The 9,174-nt window shown below is 35.2% G+C and overlaps 2 long non-coding RNA genes across 2 annotated transcripts; both read left to right on the forward strand.

Moving 5' to 3' along the window:
- Nucleotides 1-2,640: 2,640 nt before the first annotated feature.
- On the forward strand, nucleotides 2,641-7,657 carry LOC114298157 (uncharacterized). Its single transcript, XR_014342980.1, has 3 exons — nucleotides 2,641-2,781; nucleotides 6,802-6,875; nucleotides 7,548-7,657. It is a non-coding gene; the product is annotated as an uncharacterized LOC114298157 (long non-coding RNA).
- Nucleotides 7,658-7,774: 117 nt separating this feature from the next.
- On the forward strand, nucleotides 7,775-8,839 carry LOC145789168 (uncharacterized). Its single transcript, XR_014342964.1, has 5 exons — nucleotides 7,775-7,929; nucleotides 8,035-8,135; nucleotides 8,429-8,507; nucleotides 8,601-8,688; nucleotides 8,770-8,839. It is a non-coding gene; the product is annotated as an uncharacterized LOC145789168 (long non-coding RNA).
- Nucleotides 8,840-9,174: the final 335 nt, after the last annotated feature.

Here is a 9,174-nt window from a genome sequence, read left to right on the forward strand (position 1 = left end):
TTCACAAAAGGTGTAAGTTTTAACAAAATGTGTAAATTTTATGAAAGAAAAATTTTCAAAAAATGCGTAATGTTTCAGAAAAGGTTTAAGTTTTTTCACAAAAAGTGTAAGTAATTTTACAAAAGGTGTAAGTTCTAACAAAAAGTGTAAATTTTATGAAATAAATTATTTCACAAAAGGTGTAAGTTTTTTAACAAAATGTGTAAATTTTCACAAAAGGTGTAAGTTTCAACAAAATTTGTAAATTTTATGAAAGAAATTTTTTCACAAAAGGTGTAACGTTTCAGAAAATGTGTAAGTTTTCTCACAAAAGGTGTAAGTAATTTCACAAAGGTGTAAGTATTTTCACGAAAAGGTATAAGTTTTCACAATAGGTGTAGCTTTTAACAAAATGTGTGAATTTTAAAAAAGAAAATTTTTACAAAAGGTGTAACGTTTCAGAAAATGTGTAAGTTTTTTTCACAAAATGTGTAAGTTTTTCCAACAAAATGAGTAAATTTTATGAAATAAATTATTTCACAAAAGGTGTAACTTTTCACAAAATGTGCAAGTATTTTCACGAAAATGTGTAAATTTTATGAAAGAAATTTTTTCACAAAAAGGTGTAAAGTTTCAAAAAAGGTGTAAGTAATTTCACAAAAAGTGTAAGTTCCAACAAAAAGTGTAAATTTTAGAAAATGAATTATTTCACAAAAGGTGTAACTTTTCACAAAAAGTGTAAGTATTTTCACGAAAAGGTGTAAGTTTTAACAAAAAACGTAAATTTTATGAAATTTTTTTTTCCCACAAAAGGTGTAAGTTCCAACAAAAGGTGTAAATTTTATGAAATAAATTATTTTACAAAATGTGTAATTTTTCATAAAAGGTGTAAGTATTTTCACGGAAAGGTGTAAGTTTTCACAAAATGTGTAAATTTAATGAAAGAAATTTTTTCATAAAGGTGTAACGTTTTAGAAAAGGTGTATGTTTTTTCACAAAAGGTGTAAATAATTTTACAAAAGGTGTAAGTTTTGTTTTCACAAAAGGTGTAAACAAAAGGTGTAAATTTTATTAAATAAATTATTTCACAAAATGTGTAAGTATTTTCACAAAAACGTGTAAATTTTCACAAAAGGTGTAACGTTTCCGAAAAAGTGTAAGTAATTTCACAAAAGATATAATTTTTGTTTTCACAAATAGTGTAAGTTCTAACAAAATGTGTAAATTTTATGAAAGAAATTATTTCACAAAAGGTGTAACTCTTCACAAAAGGTGTAAGTATTTTCATGAAAAGGTGTAGGTTTTGACAAAAGGTGTAAATTTTATGAAAGAAAATTTTTCACAAAAAGTGTAACGTTTGAGAGAATGTGTAAGTTTTTTCACAAAAGGTGGAAGTAATTTCACAAAAGGTGTAAGTTTTGTTTTCACAAAAGGTGTAAGTTCAAACAAAAGTTGTAAATTTTATGAAAGAAATTATTTCGCAAAAGATATAACTTTTCACAAAAGGTGTAAGTTTTTTCACAAAAGATGTAAGTAATTTCACAAATTACACTTTTGGCGACCAAAAGGAATTTAGTTGCCAAAAGTTATATTTTTGGTGACTAAAAAATTTATTAGCCGGCGTTGGTTCAATGTTTTGCTACTATATTATTTTAGTCGATATATATTATTTATTGGCGACTAAAAAATGAATTTAGTTGCTACATATGATGCAAATAGGCAACTAAAAAATTTTTAGTTAGCGTAAGTCTAAATTTTAGGCTACTAATTCTTATTTTAGTCGCCGTATACAATTATTTGCCAAAAAAAGGAAGTTAAGTCGCCAAATAAGTAGCTCATTTTTCGGTTACTCTTTGCTAACCAAATAATTTTGTCGGCAAAAATAAAAATTTTGGTGACTAAAAAAAGTTAGTCGTTGTATGTTCAATTTTTGCCAAGGACAAAAAAAATTAATAGCCAAATTATACTTTTAGCTACAAAAGATTAGTTATTATTGATTAATATTTATCGACAAATAACAGTTTAGTTGCTAAAGGTTGAACATTTTATTACCACCAGTGCCCCTCTTCTCTGTTTCACACCAACTCTTTCTCTGTTCTCTCTCATACACACAGAGAACAGTCACCACCAAACCTCACCCTCGCTTACCACCCAACCATCGCTGGCTACCATTGCTCACCGTCGTCGCTCGCCACCGTCGTACATCGCCACCACCACCGCCGTAAATCACTACCACCGTTGCCGCAAATCACAGGTTTTTTTTTCTTTTTCTCTCTATCTCTTTCTCTCTCTCTGTGTTGATCTTGGTCTCTCTCTATCAATTTCTGTCTTTTCTCTGTCGATCTTTGTCGATCTCAGTTTCTCTCTCTGTCCATCTTGGTCTCTCTCTCTGTGTCGATCTCTATCAATTTTGGTCTCTCTCTGTCGAACTCTATCGATCTCAGTCTCTCTCTCTCTGTCGATTTCTGTCAATTTTGGTCTCTCTCTCTGTCGATCTTTGTTTGTCTCGGTCTCTCTCTCTGTCTGTCTCTCTTCTCCTTCCTCTATATTAAGAAAAGGTTCTCTTTTACATTTAGATACTTGGTTGGATTTGGACTTGGACTGGTTATTCCAAGCCTTCCCAAACGCCTCTTCTCCCTCCGAAATTGTAGAGAGAGAAACACCAAGCCCTCACAAACATCTCTTCTCTCTCACATTGCCATTATTTGAACAACACAAATACAGTTTGATTCGATTTTAGGAGCTTTTCACAATTTTCGCTCCTCTCTCTCTACTCGAAAGCATTAACAGATTTGGACTTGGGTAACTTCTTGGCTCTAATTCGATCAAGTTTGATATCTTCTTCTCTCTTTTTGATCTGGGTTTGCTTCAATTCCGAATTGTGGTGATTGATCAATTGTTTCAAATCTGGGTTTGATTCGTTCTCTTGTTTTTGGATCTCAATTTTGTTGTTTTAACATAGATTGAGCTCCGAATCTATCCGAATTCGGGTTTTATGTTGTTAGATTAGCTATATTAATCATTTTTGTGATCATTTTCATTCATAGATCGTCTCATTTTTTTGTTTGATATATTAATATGGGAATTAGATTTGTTAATTACTTGAATACAATCTTTTGTAGTTCTGAAATTCTGATTGTTTCAACTTTTAACATAGTTCCTAGATGTTGGTTTTTGCCTTTGTAGATTTCTAAATGCAATACGTTTCTTTATGCCATTTCATTGGATTTTGATAGGCCGGAATAGGTTTCTTTATATTGGAAAGATTGAATTTTTGCATATCATTTTTCAAAGTTTGCTAGTTGCTACTAGTTGTGTAAATGTAGCTGCAAATTGGGAAATTTTGTAGTGAAACAAGAGGTGGTGATCTTCCCTGCTACATCTCACTAGATATTTGATTGTGATCTCTTTTAGAATATCTATTACTACATCCGTTAAACCACTAACTAATGTAGATATGTAACCATAAATCAAAAGTCCACAAGCCATTGAATTTAAAAAAAAATAATTTAGTACATCAAACCATTTGGTGTAACAACCCTCACCCTACTCTTGCCATACTTGCATACATTCATGCATGATCTTGTCTTGATATGTTATTTTGCTAGTTTTGCCTTGCCTCGTTTTGGCTAAGTGTCGCTTGCATGGTTTTGTTCTTTGCTCGGCGTTTAGCCGAGGTCATCTTGAGATTTGACCAACACTGAGCCTTTGTACTTAGAACTGTTTTGAGACCTTGGTCGATCCCCATCTTCACCTCGGGCTTATTGCCGAGATGCCTTGCACTTAGTGAACCTTGTCCGCAGGCAGGTATGGCCTAGGCCGAGATGTGGCACACCCCGGCCAAGGTGTGACACAGCTTAGTCAAGCGTCGTCCTCCCTAGCCGATGTCTTTGTTACCCTGTTGCCGAAGATGTGGCTTTAGCCGATGTTGTTACTTGCCGATGTGTCTTACCCAGCTTGCTGCATACGCTTTGTCAGAGACTTGTCTTATCTATCAATCACCTTTTTGAGTTGAGCCAACCCGATAGCGCCACGTGTCCGAGCTGATTGTTAAGACAGCCGGTAGACCTAGAAACACATCATTTTCTTTGTCTCAAATCTTTGCCTTTAGAGAGAGAAGCTCTAGAGAGAAGGAAGAGAAGTTCTTGAGTGAGAGTAAGTCTTCAAAGCTTGATCTTCGTGGTTTGATCCGTTGGATCCGAGTTTTGAGGTAAGAACCCTGATCTACTTTGATTGTTGATATTGATCATCTAGCTGCATTGCATGATCGGATCTGTTTTGCATGTCATGCATCGATTTGAAGTTGGTTTCGGAAGAAAAAGATAGTGTTCATTTGTTCTTGAAGAAAGTCTCGTTTTGATCCAAAAGTTGGAACCGGAATCATGTTTTTGTGTTTGTTCTTGCATGATCTTCTTGTATGGGTACCAGGTCCATGTTTTGAACTCTTGGCTTGAAAACTCAGATTTTTGTAACAAGTTGTGAACTTGCATCCATCTTCCAAATGATCTTGTTCTTTATATGCTTCAAAGGGAAACCCAGGTTTTTCCCGACTTTGCTTTTGAATGAGGCCATCAGGACCACACCTCGGCAAGGAGGTGTAGGACCTCGGCAAAGACCTGGATGGTACCCAGTGTGTTTACATGAGACGGGAGCAGTGTTTGAACTCCCAGAATGTTTTGCTTTGTTATTTACCTGGAATCTGGCAAGAATGCCGAGATCATTCGCATGTGTATTTGAGGCTTGTTTTGAGAATGTGATTTGTCATGTGATTGTAGGACCTTGATCCTTGCTTTGAGTCTACACCTGAAGGACTAGGTGAGTGGTGCTTTTAATAAAGCTATGTTACACTATTTTGATAAGTCTTGCTTTGCTTGTTTTGATGAAAGTATTTGCTAAGCATGAATGAATAGCCCTGTTTTGATGTATCAGTATAAGCTTTGTTTTGATGTCATCCTTGAAAAGTCTCTTGTACTGGAGGACTCTAAACTTTCGCAGTACCAAGTGCAAAAGTCCCTTGTACTGGAGGACTCTAAACTTTCGCAGTACCAAGTGCAAAAGTCCCTCGTGCTGGAGGACTCTAAACTTTCGCAGCACTAAGTATAAAAGGATACGGTCCTTTCTTGGGAGCACTAGAATGTTAAATCGGGCTACGGGCCTAAGTAACAAGTGCCGAAATGTTAAATCGGGCTACGGGCCTAAGTAACAAGTGCCGTAATGTTAAATCGGGCTACGGGCCTAAGTAACACAAGTGCCGAAATGTTAAATCGGGCTACGGGCCCAAGTAACACCAGATCATCGTGTTAAAAGGAGCTACGGGCTTAAGTAACACAAGTCCCTTGTGCTGGAGGACTATAAACTTTCGTAGTACCTTTGATTCAACGATTACGGATCGTACAGTCCTTGTTTCGCCACTAACGGTTTACCGCGTGGACCCGTTTTGATAAGCTTGATTTGTGTTTTGCCGATGTTAGTAAACATCCCTTGAGACTTGGGAGATTTGATTGATGAATACGGTTCATCCTTGTTTTGCCGATGTAAGTAAGCATCCCTTGAGACTTGTGAGATTTGATTGATGAATACGGTTCATCCTTGCTTTGCCGATGTAAGTAAGCATCCCTTGAGACTTGTGAGATTTGATTGATGAATACGGTTCATCCCTTGTTTTGATAGAGTTTGGTGTGTCTTGGCTTTGAAGGAATCTCGGCTAATATCTGTATGGTTTTGGCGTGTTTCGTTTTGAAAGACTTCGGCTATATTCATGCAAAACCTTTATTTCTAGTACCATTCACTGAGTATTTGCGCTCACCCCTCTCTATATATATGTAGGTGATGAGCAGGACGTCGGCGACACCTAGAATGTGTTTTGAAAGCTTGTTTTGGATACGTGATTATGTCGGCATTATTTTGTATTCACGTCGGCAATTCTTGAAAATTATGCTTCTTGGCTTGTACTCACTATATTTTGTATATGTCGGCTCGAGAAGCCTTTTGATCAAGATGTAGCACATATTTTGCTTTTGTGTATTCAAGTTTGTAAAGATGAATGCCATTACATTGGATCTATGCACTGCTCTTATGGACCACTTGTATGTTGACTTATTGCTTCCGCGTTTGTGAGCCCCTTTTATTACACTCTGATTGTGTTAAATTAAGAAAGTTGGCTTTCGGTAATTACGGATTACTGGCCATCACGGCACCAAACTACTAGGGGCGGTTTGGGGTCGTGACATTTGGTCCTAGTGAGTTTTTGGATTTGTAGCCTTTCGATTATTTAAGAATTCAATTACTTAGCCATCGGTGCAGTTGAGCATTAAGAACTTGATAACTCTTCAATCTGTCTACCTGAACTGAGCTTCATGTTACATGAAGGTGCAGCTTGGAAGTGATTCTGTTTTAAAGGTACAGTTATGCTAGTCCAATTATGAATTGAGATCAAGATGCATGAGTATAACTGTTTTAAAATTGAACTTCAGGATGAATGAGCAACTATTCTTTGAAATTTAGGATTGATGAACCCTTTCCCCCTTTTTCTTTCAATGTGGAAAACAACTTTGGTCTCTCTATTTGTCATTGAACTTAAAAGTGCCACTATATGGTTGTGATTGTTATATGCTTATGCTCTTTTGGTCTCTCTGTTAGAGTTTGAATCAGTAAACCATGTGTTAATATGTTTTGCCCTTGTGTTTGGATGGTGTGGTTTGAACATGTCTATTGATCACTGCTTGGGTGTATTTTTTATGATTGTCCCCTACTGTATTTGAACTATCACCTTTTTGTGATTGTAATTATGAAGCCTCATTTGTTGAAAAATGGTTATTGTAGGCTCAAGTATATATGTAATAAGGAAGGACTAAAGGCAAGTTCCATTGTACTTATTGCACTTGCAGAGTATACCGGTGAGTAATAGCTCCTCCACAAAGGCATATCAACCTTGTGAATAAATTTTTCTTCTCTCTTTGAAGGTTTCTTGAATAAAAAGGCTAGTAGTTATATAGAAAGATAACAAAAATAAGGAAGAAGCATTCAAATGGTAATTGACACTTATAGAAAGACCATAACAAGAGAAAAACTGTCGACAAATAGTGTTTGTTGTTTTTGGTAATGATACTGAAGCATAGTGACAAAAATAAATGAAGAACCCAAATAGTTGAGTCCTTATGAGTGGGACCGTGCCACCATTTTACAACAGGTGAAACTCATGCAAAGGGTGATGGAATTAGAGTTCCACTCTGAAGTATTATTATCATAGCTTGATTAGAAATCACAAAACATGCACGTGCCGAAATTATCTTGATCCCAACATCTCTGTAAACCTTTAGTTTTATTAGTCAATGTGGTTCTAAGACATTCGGAAAAATTTATTGAAGTGGAATTATCCTTTATGGGAGGTGGTGAAAGAGACAATTGTACTTGAATCATTCAAGAAAATTACTTGTCTAAATATCAGATTTAGTCATGTGCTATTACTTATGATAAGCATTTATGTTGGCTAAAACCACTTTGGACATCAAGTAATCTTGATGAATTCTTCAAAGGCTTCTAATATTCTTTATGGCGTTGTGCTGCAGAATGTTTCTGAGTTTTATGGCCTTGATATCCTTGTATGCTTCTATTTACGGAGTGTGATATACGCTCATGCTTAAACACTCTTCAGTTTCTCCACAAGAACCTCAATATGGTATGATATTCAGCTGATCATGCTCTAGCATACTTTTTGTTAGTTAATAGTGGTAGAACATATATTGCTATGTTATATTCAATTAAGGGTTTGAGGAGGATCAAGTCTTTCTCATGAAAAGTTTCTTGGGATTTTTCTTGATACATGTTTATTTTCTTGATTGATCTCCTGCAAACATAATTTGCATGGTTTATTGTTCTTAGTTGGAGATCAGTTCTCAAATGGTTGGTCAGAAGGACACTTCAAAAAGAGTTTTTGACACATGGATAGAGGTAAAACAATAATATGTTAAACTATTTAATTTTCATTTTTGGCATTATCAATTTGCATATAAATTCTTTCTTATTATTACTATTACTATTTTTTTGTTTGGATAGATTTTTCAAAAGAGAAAAGTAAAACGAGAAAGGAAGTCAACTAGTGGCTGCAGTAGCATCTCCAATGAATTTGACTTTTTGCACTCCATGATTTCTAACCGGTAGGTTAAGAACTCCAGTTAAAACTTTCATTTTTCTTTCATCATTTCTAGTGAAAGGTCATCTATCTTGACTGTTCAATGATTGCCAACTATCCAGCGGTGACTACGATTTAATTTTAGATGGGATCCATGAAAATAGTTTGTAACTTTACTATCATGATCCAGTTATGTGAAAGACTGTAAGTCATAATTGCAATAAAAACCTTTTGTCTACCTTATGACTTCATTCAATCTAGGGAATTAGCTAAATATGTTATTTTGAGATATTTGTCTAACATAAAATGTAAATGAAGGTCAAATGCTTGCATAGTCTTGGTGTTTCCGATTTATTTCATCAATATATTATGCGTACACAATGGATGTCTCATCAAGGTAAAGCATTGGGCACATATGAACTTTTGGCCTTCCATTATTAAGGATAAATTTAAAGTTAAAATCTTTAATTCCTCATTTTACATTCTGTAGTTTATCAACCCAGTATTGCAATCACTGTGTGTAGTCTGGTAGTACAAAATGAGAAACCAAAAATTGAATGGCCAAAGTCTTTCCAGAGGTATTTCTATTTCTCTTAGAAGTTTATGTTTATTGAGAAGAATCAGTATTCTCACAATTGCATGTTGATGTGAACCAATAGATATCGAACGATGTTGATGGAAAAGATGGATATTCTATGGTCTTGGCACAATAAAATATTACCACATATCCTTGGCACAATAAAATATTACCACATATCTCAAGGCATATGTCGACAAAATCTTTTGTAGAAGATACAATATCTTCATTACTGCCTATTCTATCACCCCCAACTCTAAGGCCGGTAATTCACCTATATTATTCCGTTGTCTTCCTTTTGTGTTTAGCTGTGCCTGCATTGTTGCTTTCCTTTTATTTTCATATGATGTATAACACTAATTATAATGAATTCCATATCGTCCTTGCCCATGAGAGGCTCATTTCTTTTGTGCCCATCCATACCCCCATCCAAACCGGGCACTCTATGACCTTGTTTAGCCCCATTGTTGCAATTAGGTAAGAGGTT

This window comes from Camellia sinensis, chromosome 10 (genome assembly GCF_055761805.1).
Source record: "Camellia sinensis isolate YWXY chromosome 10, ASM5576180v1, whole genome shotgun sequence".
NCBI classification, from domain to species: domain Eukaryota; kingdom Viridiplantae; phylum Streptophyta; class Magnoliopsida; order Ericales; family Theaceae; genus Camellia; species Camellia sinensis.